Source organism: Podarcis liolepis (assembly GCF_965112155.1).
Source record: "Podarcis liolepis genome assembly, chromosome: 6".
NCBI lineage: Eukaryota > Metazoa > Chordata > Lepidosauria > Squamata > Lacertidae > Podarcis > Podarcis liolepis.
The window spans coordinates 59,182,524-59,197,651 of NC_139559.1; the positions used below are offsets into that span (position 1 = coordinate 59,182,524).

At 40.9% G+C, this 15,128-nt stretch overlaps 1 protein-coding gene across 6 annotated transcripts in view; it reads right to left on the reverse strand.

Moving 5' to 3' along the window:
- Positions 1-15,128, reverse strand: part of DAB1 (DAB adaptor protein 1) — a 573,658-nt gene that overhangs the window by 395,045 nt on the left and 163,485 nt on the right. For all 6 annotated transcript variants that reach the window (XM_083510312.1, XM_083510306.1, XM_083510307.1 and 3 more), the window contains one exon: positions 1,580-1,751. The gene's annotated coding sequence lies outside the window, so the exon portion shown is untranslated. The remainder of the gene's footprint in view (positions 1-1,579; positions 1,752-15,128) is intronic.

The following is a 15,128-nucleotide window of genomic DNA, read 5'->3' on the forward strand; positions in this document are numbered from 1 at the left end:
CCAGATAGACTGGTGGAAAAATAAGGTGGGGTAGACATTAAAAACCCCCGAATGAATCACATAAATAGATGAGCAGCATGAGACTTTAATCAGTGTGTTTAGTCTCTTCGACTCTTCCTTCTTAATCCCCCAGTCTCCTGGCTTTTAACTATCATACCAAACCCTTCAGAAAATTAACTTTGATTTCTATACTTGAATTCATATGGGGAACCAGCAGTTCAGAGATAACACACCTGACCACTTACTCAACTACTCCATGATGTACACTTTATTCAGAAACCAAGTATAACTATAGTTTGAGTGCTGCACATTTAATGCTAAAATATCAGGGGTTGTTCAAAGGTCAAGACAGAGATCTTGCATGCCGGTCAAAAAGCATCTCCTGCATTTTAATTGCAGACTTGTCAATCATTCTCATGCACTATGGTGTAGCCTTAGGGTCATTTTTTCTGTGGATAGTAGCATAAGAAATACCAACAAACTCCATTGAGGGTTGAACTTTGTTCTACATGCCATTGAACACATGCCCTCCTTTTCAGTTGCCCAAACAGCATTTTAAACACATCTGCTGCTAGGCTTAAAGCCCAAGTGAAACTAGCTTTACAAAAACAAAAAAACCCCTCTGTTTATCCAACTGCACTAATCTCCTTATTAACTGTGTGACAAAGCAGGTTAGACTGAAAGCTAGGGCTACCCCTGGGCTTATATGCAAAATAAAGTCAATAATGATTGCAAATGCCCTAGTCATTTTCAAATATCAAATAGCTTTTAACAAGAAAGCAATAAGAAAGTGGCATACTTTAAAATCATCACTTTAAAAGTCCAGAAAAGTTACAGGTGTTAACTTAGTAACTATTACTTTACAAGTATGAACACTTTGTAAGTTACATAAATTCATTTTCAAGCAAAAGCTCAGATAACATTATAGGGTCCAAAACTATATACTTCATATGACAAACAGTCCACATTTTTTCCTGTGCATATTCATCTAGATTCTCAACATTTATTTGGTATTGAAGGAATGGGTTTCCCAAATCCACATAGGAATCCACATAGGAAGAAACAGGCATTTCATGAACTGTGCAATGCATATTATTACTGCAAATGACTGGTACTGTGTATGTAAATAATTCACAATTTTTTATTATGTGAGTAGCACTAAGCATTGTGATAATTTCATTTCTCTTTTAGCGAAAAATAGTTCAGTAAATGACAAAATGCTTACACACAGGCCGCTGAAGCAAACTGATAGTAACCCTTTGCTTTCTTCATATATCTGTCAGAGATGCATGCCATAGCAGCAACAATAAAATTGTCTGAGCAATGGATTTTCATTCCTTTCACCACTCCTAAGACAGCATCAGATTTGGAAGACAATGAATGCAAGTAGATAGGGAAAAATGAACACAAAGTAGATTAGATTTTCTTTTCCATAGACATTGTTGCACTCAACAAAAATGGCAACTTTCACTGTGAAATGCAGCATAACACTAAAATAACAGAATGTGGAAAGAGACAACCAAGCAGCAATATTATATATATATAAAATCACAATACCTCATGTTACATAATTGCCTACCTGCTGCAATTCCGTGTGATGCTGGCTACCACAGTTGATGTTACCAAACATTCAGAGCTCTTCCAAATTCTAGAAATATAGCCCAAAGTCAACCGAAAGAACATCAGTTATGAAGCGATGACCAAAATCCTATGATGTCTGCAACCAGAGTGTCTTCACACATATGGATATTCTGCAAAGAAAAGGGAAGTGGGCAGGGGAGGGGGAGAAAGCGAAGAAAAAGGACATGTTCACATATTTTGTCTGGAACCAAAAAGAGCAGTTTTTAACAAATAGCTCTTTTCTGACATTTGATCTGTGTAGAATGCACATTTGAGTTTTGCCTTGCTATGGCAGGCTCCAGCTCATGCACATCTTATATGCATGGGGCTCTCTCTCAGTATCGTCAGAAACTTTTGAAGATCAGGCTGGCTGATTATGTGGAGAGTGAGGTAGGTGTGTTTGTGTATTCAAATGAGTGTGCATAGGCTAAGGCACAGCCTGGCACTGTGATGGTGATTCACCCTCATGAATACTCATTCTATAGAGCAAAGCTGTCCGTGCCAAGGCAGCCATGCCCCCCAGATGTTTTATTGTCAGAGAAGATGAGAATTATAATCCAAAACATCTGGAGGGCCACAGGTGAGGGAAGCTGGTCTGGAGCACCCATGAAATACCTTGTTCTTAGAACAGATATTGGGAACTTGACCATACCAGCTGAGCTTGATTCTAACAACACCTGGAAGGCACAGTTTCCCCACTCCTGGCCTTCATTTGCACACTGCCTCTGGAATGGAATGTTCATTAGGAATGTACAGCCTGACTTTATCAATGAAACATTTCCAATTCCAGCACTAGGAATGCTTAAGAAATTGCTTTTCATATGGCCCAATGAGTGCTATTTCAATTGCCACCCACCAGACAAATGGTTGTTGGTAACAAATAAATCACCCCAGGGCAGAAGGAAATAGATACCAATTGAGCTAACAGGCATAAGTTGAATAATGAAGTATTAACAATTCATATTCATATTTAATATGGCTTCATTCTTGGGCACAGGCTCTTATCATGCTCAAGCACTAGTTAATAACTCAGTAAATTAAATTCTGGGCTACTTCAGGCCTGGAGTGTGTGTAGTCAAATAACTGCTTTTAAAACAACAACACGATGACCACAAAAGAGGATAGAAAATATTGTTTTCCAGCCCACCTCAATTTCCTTGTATCATTGATTTGAAACATTTAGCTGTTATTTTGAATGTTCTGTGTTTCAGAAGGGTCATTCAATACATCACAAGATAGTATCTATTTTATTATACAATGCCTTAAAAGCTGTCTAGAAAAGTGGGGGGCAGTGGGGGGAGAGTTTAGTCACTAGCTGGCTATTGGAATTACATTCTTTATTAGATCAAAGCACAAATGAGGGCTTTCAACTTTCTCCACTTTATCATCAAAAGAGAGGTTTTAAACAGCTAGCAAATGCCAAAATTCCAATCTTTCTTGATTATAGGTCAGTGTTGAGGCAGACATATCCTACAAAGATGCTGCTGATAAATTTGTCTTTAGTGTTTTACATGTCGGGCAGCAAAACTAATGAAATGGTTCCTACACTGAATGTTGGCAAGACATGACCTAAGAATACGGAGGAATTTAACTTACAGAGCCTCTCTTGAAGGCGTTTTGTTGTGCAATGTTACTTAAATGCACGTGTAGATTAAAACTGTTATCATAGACTGGAGGGGGACAGCTAGAATGTAGGTCAGTCCACTGACAATTAAAAACAAATGCTCACATATTCCAAGCCACCTGCTGCAAGGACAGTGTTTGAGAATCTAATGCCAATTGTCAAATCAGCACTATGTTCCTAGTGTTGAGATGCTGTTTTTTCCCCTGAATACACCGTGTTGACATTTGCTCCTTGTGGCAGGTGAAAACAATCCAGGCTATTCCCATTAGACTAAAAAGCAGAAATACCATGTAGTGTCGCAGCCATATACTTAGCCAAGTCAAACAACCAACATAAAAGCCTGCAGTTTGACAAGGTCTGGCATTCCAGTGTGTACAGTTCATCATTGTTATAGACCACAGGGTAGTGCAGTGGAAGTCGGGACTTAAGCACACTGTAAATGACCCATCTGAAGAAATAAGTTTGCAGAATAACTTCAAAATATCAAATCCCATTTCTTCATCCTTATAACTGGATATAAAACTTACGAATGTAAATACTTGAATGTGAATATGGCCCCTTGGGGTGCTTAATTAGTTATGCATTAATACCAATTCTTGGCGCATAAACCTTCACAGTAAGTTAATTCTTTGTACAGGTCAATTTTCTATACACACTGGTACAGGTAAAGGTAAAGGACCTCTGGACGATTAAGTCCATTCAAAGATGACTATGGGGCTGTGGTGCTCATCTTGCTTTCAGGTCTGTTTGTCTACAGACAGCTTTCCGAGTCATGTGGCCAGCATGACTAAACCGCTTCTGGCACAACAGAACACCGTGACGGAAACCAGAACGCACAGAAATGTCATTTACCTTCCCACTGTATTTATCTACTTGCCTGTTTATCTACTTGCACTGGCATGCTTTCGAACTGCTAGGTTGGCAGGAGCTGGGACAGAGCAACGGGCGCTCACCCTGTTGCAGGGATTCGAACTCTAAATCAGGGATGTCCCTGGAAAATAGGGACACATAGAGGGTCCGGTGGTATCAAAAATAGGCAAAAACTTGCTCGGCAATCTCAGGAACCATTGTGCCCAATTTCATGACTATATCTTAAGAGGTGTCCAAACATACAGAGCACTGATGGATAAACTACATTCCAAAATGAACAGCAGATGTAACCTGGGAATAGTAGCTGTAAGGATCACACATGGAGATAGAGACTGGGCATCCATCAGTTGGTTAGAAGATGCGAAAAACTTGAGGCAGTATCTGTAGGCAAGTACTTTCCTGTTATATGGTCAGGTTTTTCCTGTGTATGCAGCTCCTACATCAGAAAAAAGTGGAGCTCAGTGAGCATAACAGAGGGCAGAGGCTTTGCCACAAGTGTAATGCGCTGCTACAGTTCAGCTAGATTGGGGTCATTTTATCAAAGAATGATTGGTTTCATTCTATCAAGGAATCAGTCTGTCAAGGGTTTAGTGAATGGCAGTTTTAAGAGTAGCAGATAAAACATAGGAGTAGTAGTGGGTGGAATGGGAGTCTGGAATAACAACAACATTTGATAAATGATTGTATCAGTGATTTATTATAAGAACATAATGTTCAAATTATAAAAGACAGGAATGGGCTTTCAGCTTACACCTGTCCGTGGTTTCAGCCCAAGCTCATCACACCCCTCTCCCCATTAGTATCACCACCAGCAACTGTTGGGCCAGTTATACATAGTCTCTGATTGGTCCAATGCATACAGGCAGTATCTCTGCTTTGTCTCTTTTCCAATGCCATGGAGATGCACAAAAGGAAAATCTTTAGCACGCTGAAGCTTTTGAAATTTAAATATAGTAGCAAATGAAAGCAGATTTTGAAAGCTTTTCATGCAACAATAAAAGAGGCTTGTGCTGCTATAATTTGCATTAAATGTAAACACACACATACAAAACATCTTCCTGTTGGTTCTGACACAATCTTCTGAAAATAGCACATGTTTTCACACCAAATGCATTTCTCCGAGACCACAAATTCCCAGCCCTATAAGCAGGGATTGGGCAAAATGCATAGCTGTCACCTGGCGCCCAGATATCCAGATGCATTGTGACACAGTGCTTCTATGCTGTTTGTTGTGGGGTCATTCAAGCAGGAGAACTTTCTATTATTTATTGGGCAAGGCTGGTTAAACCCAACAATGTAGCCGGCTAAATGGGGGATATGGGAATAACCAGGTCAGATGGAAAAGTGTGAAGAAAGCCAAGTGGGATGGGGAGAGGGAAGGACGCCAGATTTATGCAAATAATAAACACAGATTTTGCTTCTATTTTTGATTAATAACTGGTGAGAAAGAAATGGTCCACTTCTTTCATATGTAAGCATAATTACAGGAGATGTAATCCCATACAAGGTCCCCATCCCCCCCCCCCCCACTTTCAGTATATCCAGTGCTGAGCCAAAATTTTCAGCTCAAATGTTGTCTACCAGTCTTAGACCATGGGATGAAAAAAAGCGGCCCCAAAATTGAAGGAGCTGGGATATATTTTCCCCAAATCCTTGGGCTAATGGAGTGAGAAGACTGACTGTTCCTTATTGCTTCTTTAGCTTTTTTAAAAAGTCTCAATCCACATTTGCTGGGGGCTGTGCCAAAATGCATCTTGGCACCATGCTACATGAGAATGTCACACAGTCTCATTCAAAGCGCTGTCTCTGTTGCTTTAAGAAGAGGCAGTTTATATAGGCCAAAAGCTGGTCCAACACTCTTTCAAAGGGCTCTGCTATTCCAGCTTGGGTGAGGGAGTGGCTGTCTCTTGCCACCTGAGCTAGGAGAGTGCTTTGAAAGGTCCCATCATGGAGATTGGCAGGTGGAGCAATGAATGCCCCCCCCCCAAGTACTGTGTAAGCTGCTTTACCAGGTTACTCTGTCATGAGTGTCTCAGAGTTTTAAAGCGTAGATCTCAATCCTAATGTAGGCAGCAGCACTTCTATGTAGGAACAGAATATGGAAGCCCTTAAAACAGACTCCCATGTAGCATAACCTTCCTGGATCTTTGTGACTGTACATGGTGTTGCATCGCCTCAGCTTTTCTTCCTTAATCCTAGTACAACTGATGTTGAAAGAACTGAAGCAGCAAAGGACTCCTCAAAGCACTACATGCCACTTTCAGGAGCATGGCTGAAGAAAATGAAGAAATAAATACACAGGGCCAAATTCAACTAGTGAGTCCTACTCATGGAAGCAGTGCAAGTAGTTCCCCTAGGCAAATTGGGCTTTCCCCCCTCACGTCCCCCTGTATGCCTTCCAAACTGGCTTAGGGGGGGGGGTCAGGAAACCACTCCCCAGAACAGCACATGGTAGGAGGACCATTTTGTTTAGAAAGCTGCAATCCCCGCATTGCCAGAGTGATTGCCAGAGTGCTATGTTGAATTCCTCCCAATTCATTGACTCAGAGACATCAGCTCAGAGAATCCGGCTTCCAAGAAAACATGCAAGGGATTGTGCTGTATGTATCATAAGATGCCACTCATTTATTCACAGAAGAACTGAATATAAGACAATTTGTGTTGAAATTGTAGTATAGGTTTAAGTATATCAGCAGGTGAAATATTTTATGCAACATCTGACAGAAGGAGGAATGTTCAGCTTGACCTAGTTGGACATTTCCATGTTTAATTCCACTAATTTTTTTACACTGAGCAGGCTGCTTAAATAATTTAGTTCCTGTTGGCCTGCAGGTTACCAAGGATCTGATATTACAGATTCCATTTTGATCTCGTTCAAGGCACCAGATGTAACATCTTTAGCATGCTCTCCCCACCTTCTGCCCGCCTCCATCCTCCCTTCTTTTCACCCTCCTTTCACATTCCATTGCTGTTTGCTCCTCACTTAACTAATGAGACAGCCGTTCTATTTATAGCGTACCCTTCTTGGGTTACAAGTCAGTTTACAGTGTCTACAACTAGATTCGAATCAATAACCTGACAGATATTTCACTTCCTCTGAATTGCAAGAGCTCATTTTGTCTGGTGCTTCACTTTGGCTTTTAGAAAGAGAAATGGTTAGAAATTAGCCTCCCCATCACCCTTGCGACAGGTGAGATAATATTAATTTATTCTGAAATTATTTTATGTGTGTTTTTTGTTTGTTTGTGCTGCAAGGTTCTGCTCCAATCATCTGCACATATGGATCAGTATGACTGTGCCTGGTAAAAGTGGTTTGTAGTAGATTGTTTTATAAAAATGGAGTATCACACATTACATGGATTCCAAATAGCTGAGAAGAAAGGATGCACCTGGTGTACAGTGGTAAATTAAAAACTAAAGTATTGTATGCTGTGAAAAGCCAAAGAACAAACCATAGTTTCCCACATGTCTCTGTTTGCTGCATCCCAAGTCAGCTCTCTCTATTTAGATATGGCCAAGCCCCACCAGACAATGGAGAGCCTGGCCTCAATGAAATAATTTAAAAATCACCAGTGGGTGCTGTCCTTGAGCTGAGTTATTAGTAGTCAGGCCACTATTGCAGGCAGTCTTTGCACTATCTTGAAAGTGAATATGACCCTAGATAAACGGACAGCTAACAAAAAACTGCCATTTCCCCCCAATCATAGCAGCATTATCAGCACCCGAGAGTGATTCTGCTTTCCTTCCATTCAACATTTTACAAAACATATTGTTAACAGATAGGGGAAGTAATTCCCGGACAAATAGGAGGTTTATTGGTAAAGTATGAAAAGCATTTGAATGAAGCCAGGCCACAGAAATCTGCAACTCTTGCCTTTCTCTGTTGTTATTCATGTTGCTTGCACTCTTCCCCTGCTCTAAGTAAGATGGCCATCCCAGAATTCCCTGCAGCATTTTCCTGATGTAATATATTCTTATTCATCCCTACATGCATTACGTTATCAGACAGTTGCAGCCTCCTGTGTCATTCCAGAGTGTCCTGAGCTAGCAACTCTACGCTGACATGATGTAGTCTATGAATATAAAACATTGGTAGAGAATTAAGCTATATCTGAAAGGGAGCTCTAGCATACCAATTATGAGGGCAAACGATTTCTTTCCTTCTCAAAGAGGGTACTTGCTTGATAGTCCCTGGACTATATTGGAGACCGGCCATTCTCACGCAGCAGCTTGTACTCTTAAGCTGAGTTCTGCACCACTGCTTCTAATTGTACATTTTGCTCTTGCTGTATTTGGGTTTCTCCCTTGTCACTTCCCATTCTTTGTTCCTTTGCTGCCCTGTGAATGTTTGCAAGGCACATGCAGAAAGTTCAGCACAGGAGTATTTAAGGTTCAAGAAGCCCAAGGCCCAGAGGTCAGGCATGGAATGGGGTAGATTTCTCACAGATAGATTTCTTTGTAGGCATTGGGGATTGGCAAATCTGTTCATTTCAGTTCCTATCAGGTTTTGTTTTTTCTCCCAGTCATTAGTTCAGTTTTCTACATTTCAGTATCTGTTTTCACATGAAATTTCCCATAATATATATGCATTTTTGCAAGCTATTTCCCCCAATATAATGCATTTTGTATATTATTTTCACCAATATATGCCTTTGTACACATACTTTCCCTTAGTATATACATTTTTGCATGCATTATGGTGGTTTTTCAGTTTACATATTGTTCTGTAAAGTGCAAAATAGGTATATTCACATTTAAAAGTGAACTAAGGTCTTGTTCACACTTTTGTCCTGTGCTCTCCTGGCACAGGTCCAAGTTATCTTTTTTTCCTCCCTGGAGATTTCCCCGTGAAAATCTGCTCTTTAAAGCTAAAGCACAACAAATAGAAATTGGGGTTTTCGGCCGATTGCCATTTGCTCTGTTTCAGTGGCAAAGAATGGGTTTTCATGGCAAAAGCTCCAGACCAAAAGAGAGAAAGAAAAGCATTGTTTGGACTTGCAGCTTTAAACGTGGACAGTGCCTGGAAAGTGCAGAGGAAAGGTAAGTGTGAATAAGCCCTGAATGAACTTCTCCTTCATGCATAGTTGCCATTCCAGTTTGCCATTTCAATAAGCAAACTGAAGGAGGACATTTTTCTCATTTGCATCTCATCTTTCTTCCATCCTTGAACTCCCCAATGTGTGCACAGTGTATTCAGCAGCCGAACAATCTAAGACCCACTTAGCTTCGGCAAGGTTCACATGCCTTTATGAAATCTGTTCAGGCTTTGCAAGTGACACGGTGGGAAACTTAGTCTGCCTTAAATATGGCACTGTCTTTCCCCATAATGCACCTCAAAGTAGAACTACTTTCTAGATAATGATAAGCACAAAGAGCTTTAGGAGAAAGTTTGGATGTGTAAGTACTGAGTAACTCTGTGCATGACAATGGTTAATAAGACTCAATCAATGTGATGTGAAGTAATAGTGTTTCCTCTCTATTCCAGGGGGTAGGGAACTGTTTTCAGTCCAAGGACTGAATTCCCTTCTGTGGAAATGCCATGGAGGGTAGGACCAGAGGCAAAAGTGCGTAGATCAACGAATGTGACTCTTACATCTGAATGTACTGCATGGTATGTGCATGGCATGTTGCAGCCATGCAAAAGCCATGGGTTTCTATACCCTTCCCCCAACATCTCTCTCTCTCTCTCTCTCTCTCTCTCTCTCTCTCTCTCTCTCTCTCTCATACACACACACAAACACTGCCACAACCTCCTTCCAGGCAAGGAAGAGACATTATCACAGTTCATTGGCATATTTCAGCCAAGCAAAAGAGATAGAAGAGGGCATGAAGGAGTGTTGATGGGGGTTACAGCCTAGGGAGAAGAGAGACCTAGGGAAAGTCTGAAACACTAGAGAGGCAGGCCTGGATGGCCACATTCAGCTCCTGGTCCTGAGCTCCCTTCATCCTGCTCTATACAAAATACATCAACATCCTCAAGTGATGTATGCAATGACCTTCTGCAGGTAGTCAGCTAGGTGGACCACAAAACCTACTCTGATTCTGTGCTAAACATAACCCTATTTGGCTGAACATGGTTAAATGTCCCATTGGGGATATTGAAATGGGGAATGAGGCTTGCTCCTGTCACGTTCACTTTCAACAGCTGAAAAGCGCTATAGTCAGCCATGTGAGCAACCAACATAGGCTGTGGAAGTGTGCCCATGAGTAGTTTCATCAGATACACGAAAATAAGGCATTTCCTCCGTTTGAATCAGCTGGACATGTCCTCAGATTATAGGATGCTATCAACTGCACCAGCTACTAAACCAGTCTAATCAATAGTCCCTTGCCATTCTCTAATTTCCATATTCATGTCCCTCAAGGAAGCTTTCCATGCATAACTGAGAGGTACACCATTTACTCCCCCTAACAAGGGCAACATTCCTTTACTAATGCAATCAAAACATGTTAACAGAGAAGAAATTGTAGATCCTATCACATTAGAGTAACACTACACTAGTAGTGTTTTCAGCTGTGACTTCTATATCCACTAATGTGACAAGGAATGTGCTAGAAAGCTCTCCTCTTTTGTGTGTGTGTTTAGTAATTTCAATGAATATGGAACAAAGCTGGAAGCTTTGTTTATTATCACAATATAATGTGATAATAGCTTGAACCAAGTACAATTAAGAACAGTATTGGGTTTTTCAGTTCAGCTTGTGCAAATGAGGAGATTCAGACATGAAGAAATGGAGGTATACTGTGGTGATAATATTTTTGAGCCTCTCAGAAGCCGAATGTTTCGATTTTCGAATGCCGAAAACCCGGAAGTAATTGCTTCCATTTTTGAACACGCCTCAGAAGTCAAACACCTTCCACTTGCATGTACGTGTTATTTTTTTCAGTTTTCTGCAGACTGCCCTTTGCGCCTCAGTTTTCAAACATTTCAGAAGTCAAACGGTCTTCCGGAATGGATTACGTTCGAAAACCAGGTACCACTGTAATTCATGTTCATACCACAGATACCTTAGGTATATAGTGGAAGGAGATTCATCCAGAACACACTTTCATCGTGTGAAGCCAGTCACTGATACCAAGTAATTCAAATGAGAATTTGGAATCTATTAAATCAGGAGTAATGGCATTTTGAGATATGGACAGGCCATGCTCGGGAAGATTGTATAAGATAACAGAAATCTCACTTTTTCATAAAATATGGAACACTGAAGGAGTAGAGAAAGAGGAAGGCAACATCCTAGTATAATGGTACACCTATATAGTACTAAATATTTCCAATAAAGGCCTCATTCACATGTCACGTTAAACCACAGTTATGCTTAACTATGGTTTAAAGGTGAACACTCATTGTGGTTGTGCAAAGGGTGACAACTGAAGCCGCTTTGTTCCTGCCCTGTTCTACTGCACTACTGGGAGCTAAGCCATGGGTTTGGATTATCTCATCCCCAAACAAACCATGAGTGGTAACCCATAAAGAACCTTGCTTAGATCTCATGGTTGGTTTGGACTGACAAACCATGGATACAGTGCTCAGGCAAACCATAGCTTCACTTTTGGTAGCACAGCACAAGCAGGGGTGGAGCAAAGTGGCCACAATTTTCTTCCCATGCACCAGCACACTGTGCATTTATCTTTGAACCACAGTTAACCTTAACTCTAGTTTAAAGGGATACATGAACTTGGCCACTGGCTCTTCTTTGTAGTGGAATTTAATCTTTGGATTGCACACTCACAGTATTAAGTACTGCTTCCAATATTGTCTCCCTGTCTCTAGCAAGATGGCTATTTTTATATATTAGCTCTAAAAATAGAAACATTTTTCCTTTGGGAATATGTTCAACACTTTATGAAGCAGGGAATGCTGGCTTCCTTCTTCTCTGTACTACGTTGGTTGGTATCTTGAGTTATGTGCCTCTGGTGGGGCATTGCAGGGGCCAAAGAGCATTTGAATTTAGAAGGCAAAATATTGTATCACAGGAGGCTAGAGAAAGAAGCCTATTGAGTGACTCTTTGGGTTGACACGATAGAAGGAATGCTGGTGTAAATGTAATTACATCCCTGTAGCAGGGTGCAAAGAGTGAGAGTGACTATCATGGGGCAAACAAGAGAACAGGAAAAAATGAAGTTAAAATAAGGGCAGCACACATCCCCTCATCTCTCTCCTCTCCATATTTAAGCTAGTTGATTATTAACATACATGGATAGAGATAGAGATAGAGATAGAGATAGAGAGAGAGAGAGAGAGAGAGAGAGAGAGAGAGAGAGAGAGATAGAGATAGAGATAGAGATAGAGATAGAGATAGAGATAGAGATAGAGATAGAGATAGAGATAGAGATAGAGATGATAGAGATAGATATAGAGATAGAGATATATAGATGATATAGATATAGATCTATTTTGGTAAAAGCCATTTGAGCAATAGTGAAATGATGGTTCTGCCACAGGATAACATATTGGAAATATCATGTGTTTTCCTCATTCCTGATCTGCATTGTTTTTCTCTTACTAATACCCATATCTACCCTCACTGGTGAAGCAATTCTCACAGTAATAACAGTGCTTGCACCAGGGGGACCTCTGTGCTGAACATTATCATTCTTCACAACTGTGGGAGGCATGTCATCATTTCTGTCATTTTCTTACAGATCCTGGCATGGAGCTCCAAAACAGTATCTCCTATAAGACCACTCAATGTTCAAGGCAGAAATACTCTTCAATATGTTGGGGGGGGGGAGGTGGAGCGGCTCTCACCTCCCTGTTGACTTCCACTGCACCCGTTCTCTGGAGAGTGAGAGATACGAGCATAATTTCATGGATGACACTTTCCAATTTTCAATGCCATAGGCACCCACCCAGCCAGCTTATTCTGTATCCTATTTATTTCACAGAGCCATGTTCAACCTTTGTACGAGAAAATCCCACACCAGGAACACGAGAACTAGCTGGAGATGCTTTTGTTGCACCAAATAGAAATAAGAATGAACGGAAAGTTTAAAAGGGGGGTGGAAAGGAAACTAGTTTTGTGGATTCTGGGCAAACCATAAGCTTGCATCTTGAAGAAATGTTAACACTTCAATTTACACTGCCTGATAATTCTTTAAAGATAGGATACTTGGGCTGTCATGAGAAAAATGAGTTGGAATTCTGCATGTTTCATATTGGTGTCTACCTCTCCAGTGAGAGATTGGGACCACAATACACTGCAATATTTCTTCTTGAAGCACCTCCCAAATTTCTCTTCAAGATAAATTAGAGGGGCATGTACAAGGAGCACCTCCCTCTTTGCCTCCTCTGCCCCTGCCTCTGGCATATAAAAGGAAAACCTAATCTATAAAACACACCAGGAGACTGATAAGAGGAGAAATTTATTACACATGTCCACAGTCTTAGAGCAACTATATGTTTGTGCATAATTTATTGGATACTGCCACCAAGTTTGTTGTTATATGCTGAATGTCTATTTAATGGTTACAGATATGCTCAGAGTTTTCTCTCTGCTTCATTTTTCCAAAGAGGAAAATAACATAAAAAGAAATAAGTTGGTGGGGAGCAGAATAAAATACATTGCCTAATGGTAGGGGCATCTCTCGCTCTATGCTTCCTATAGCCAGACTGCAGAAGATCAGAGGGTAAAGGTAAAGGACTCCTGGATAGTTAAGTCCAGTCAAAGGCAACTATGGGGTGCAGCACTCATCACACTCCAGGCTGAGGGAGCCAGCATTTGTCTGCAGACAGCTTTCCGGGTCATGTGGCCAGCATGCATAAACTGCTTCTGGCACAACAGGACACCGTGACAAGTGCCAGAGTGCACAGAAATGCCATTCACCTTCCCACCACAGCAGTACCTATTTATCTATTTGCACTGATATGCTTTTGAAATGCTAGGTTGGCAGGAGCTGGGAGAGAGCAATGGGAGCTCACCCCGTCTCACAGATTCGAACCGCCAACCTTCTGATCGGCAAGCCCAAGAGGCTTAGTGGTTTAGACGGCAGCGCCACCCACTCCCTTTAGATCGGAGGAACCCCTGCTAAGAGGTATATAAGCAACAATACCTTAGACAATATGTCAGGTTCCCAATACTAAGGGTAGTTGGCCTTGATTGATTGCTTCAAAAGCTTAAGTTTCCTTTGCCTGCCAACTGATTCTGTCAACTGATTTTGGAATTCTGTGCTGGGGAACAATTGCCCTCCAATCATCTGGAGCTTAAAAGAAGCAGTAAGCTTTTTCCACCTACCCCCAGCACTATGCATACCTGTAGTAGCTAAAAGTTGAAGGCTTGGAATAGGCATATGAAAGGGATTGCCATCCACACTCATATAGAAATATGCATATGCTTGATAGTGGATTAATATAAAATGGGAGCAGTGGCCTCATAATGGTACAATGCAATATTGTATGTGTACACGCATATGCATGTATGTACATGGAAATGGCTTGACTTAATTCACTGCTTTTGTCATTTGGAAGGCAGGGGTATGCCTGAATAGTTTCTTTTAAAAAAGAAGTATTGAAGACAATAGAAACACAGAAACATCTTTCATTGTCAGATTCCCTGCACTCTAGAAATGTTTTAGCATAGAGTTTGACCATAGGGATGTTACTGCTTTCCAGAACACCTCCCCCATCCTGACTATGTGAGTGTGTCAGAGATTCTTGTTCCCTGTATTTGAAATCTGACCAAATCATCAGATAGGGAGCAACCCAAAAATCACACATAATGATGAATGCACGTCATTAAGTTAGTGGGATGTGTAAAGGCTCTTTTAGGTTTCTTTCTTTCTTTCTTTCTTTCTTTCTTTCTTTCTTTCTTTCTTTCTTTCTGATTTTACCTTCCACTTCTACATCAAACTTAAGGTTTTCCCTGTGTCTTAAAATAAGCAACAAGGTATGGCCATGACAGGGGAAACAGTTGAGGAACAATTGGCAATTAGATTATTTTTTTAATGCATGAAATGACTCAAGGAAAAGGTCGGGGGAGAGAATTATCTGTGTTGTAGGAAGGGACAGTTAATA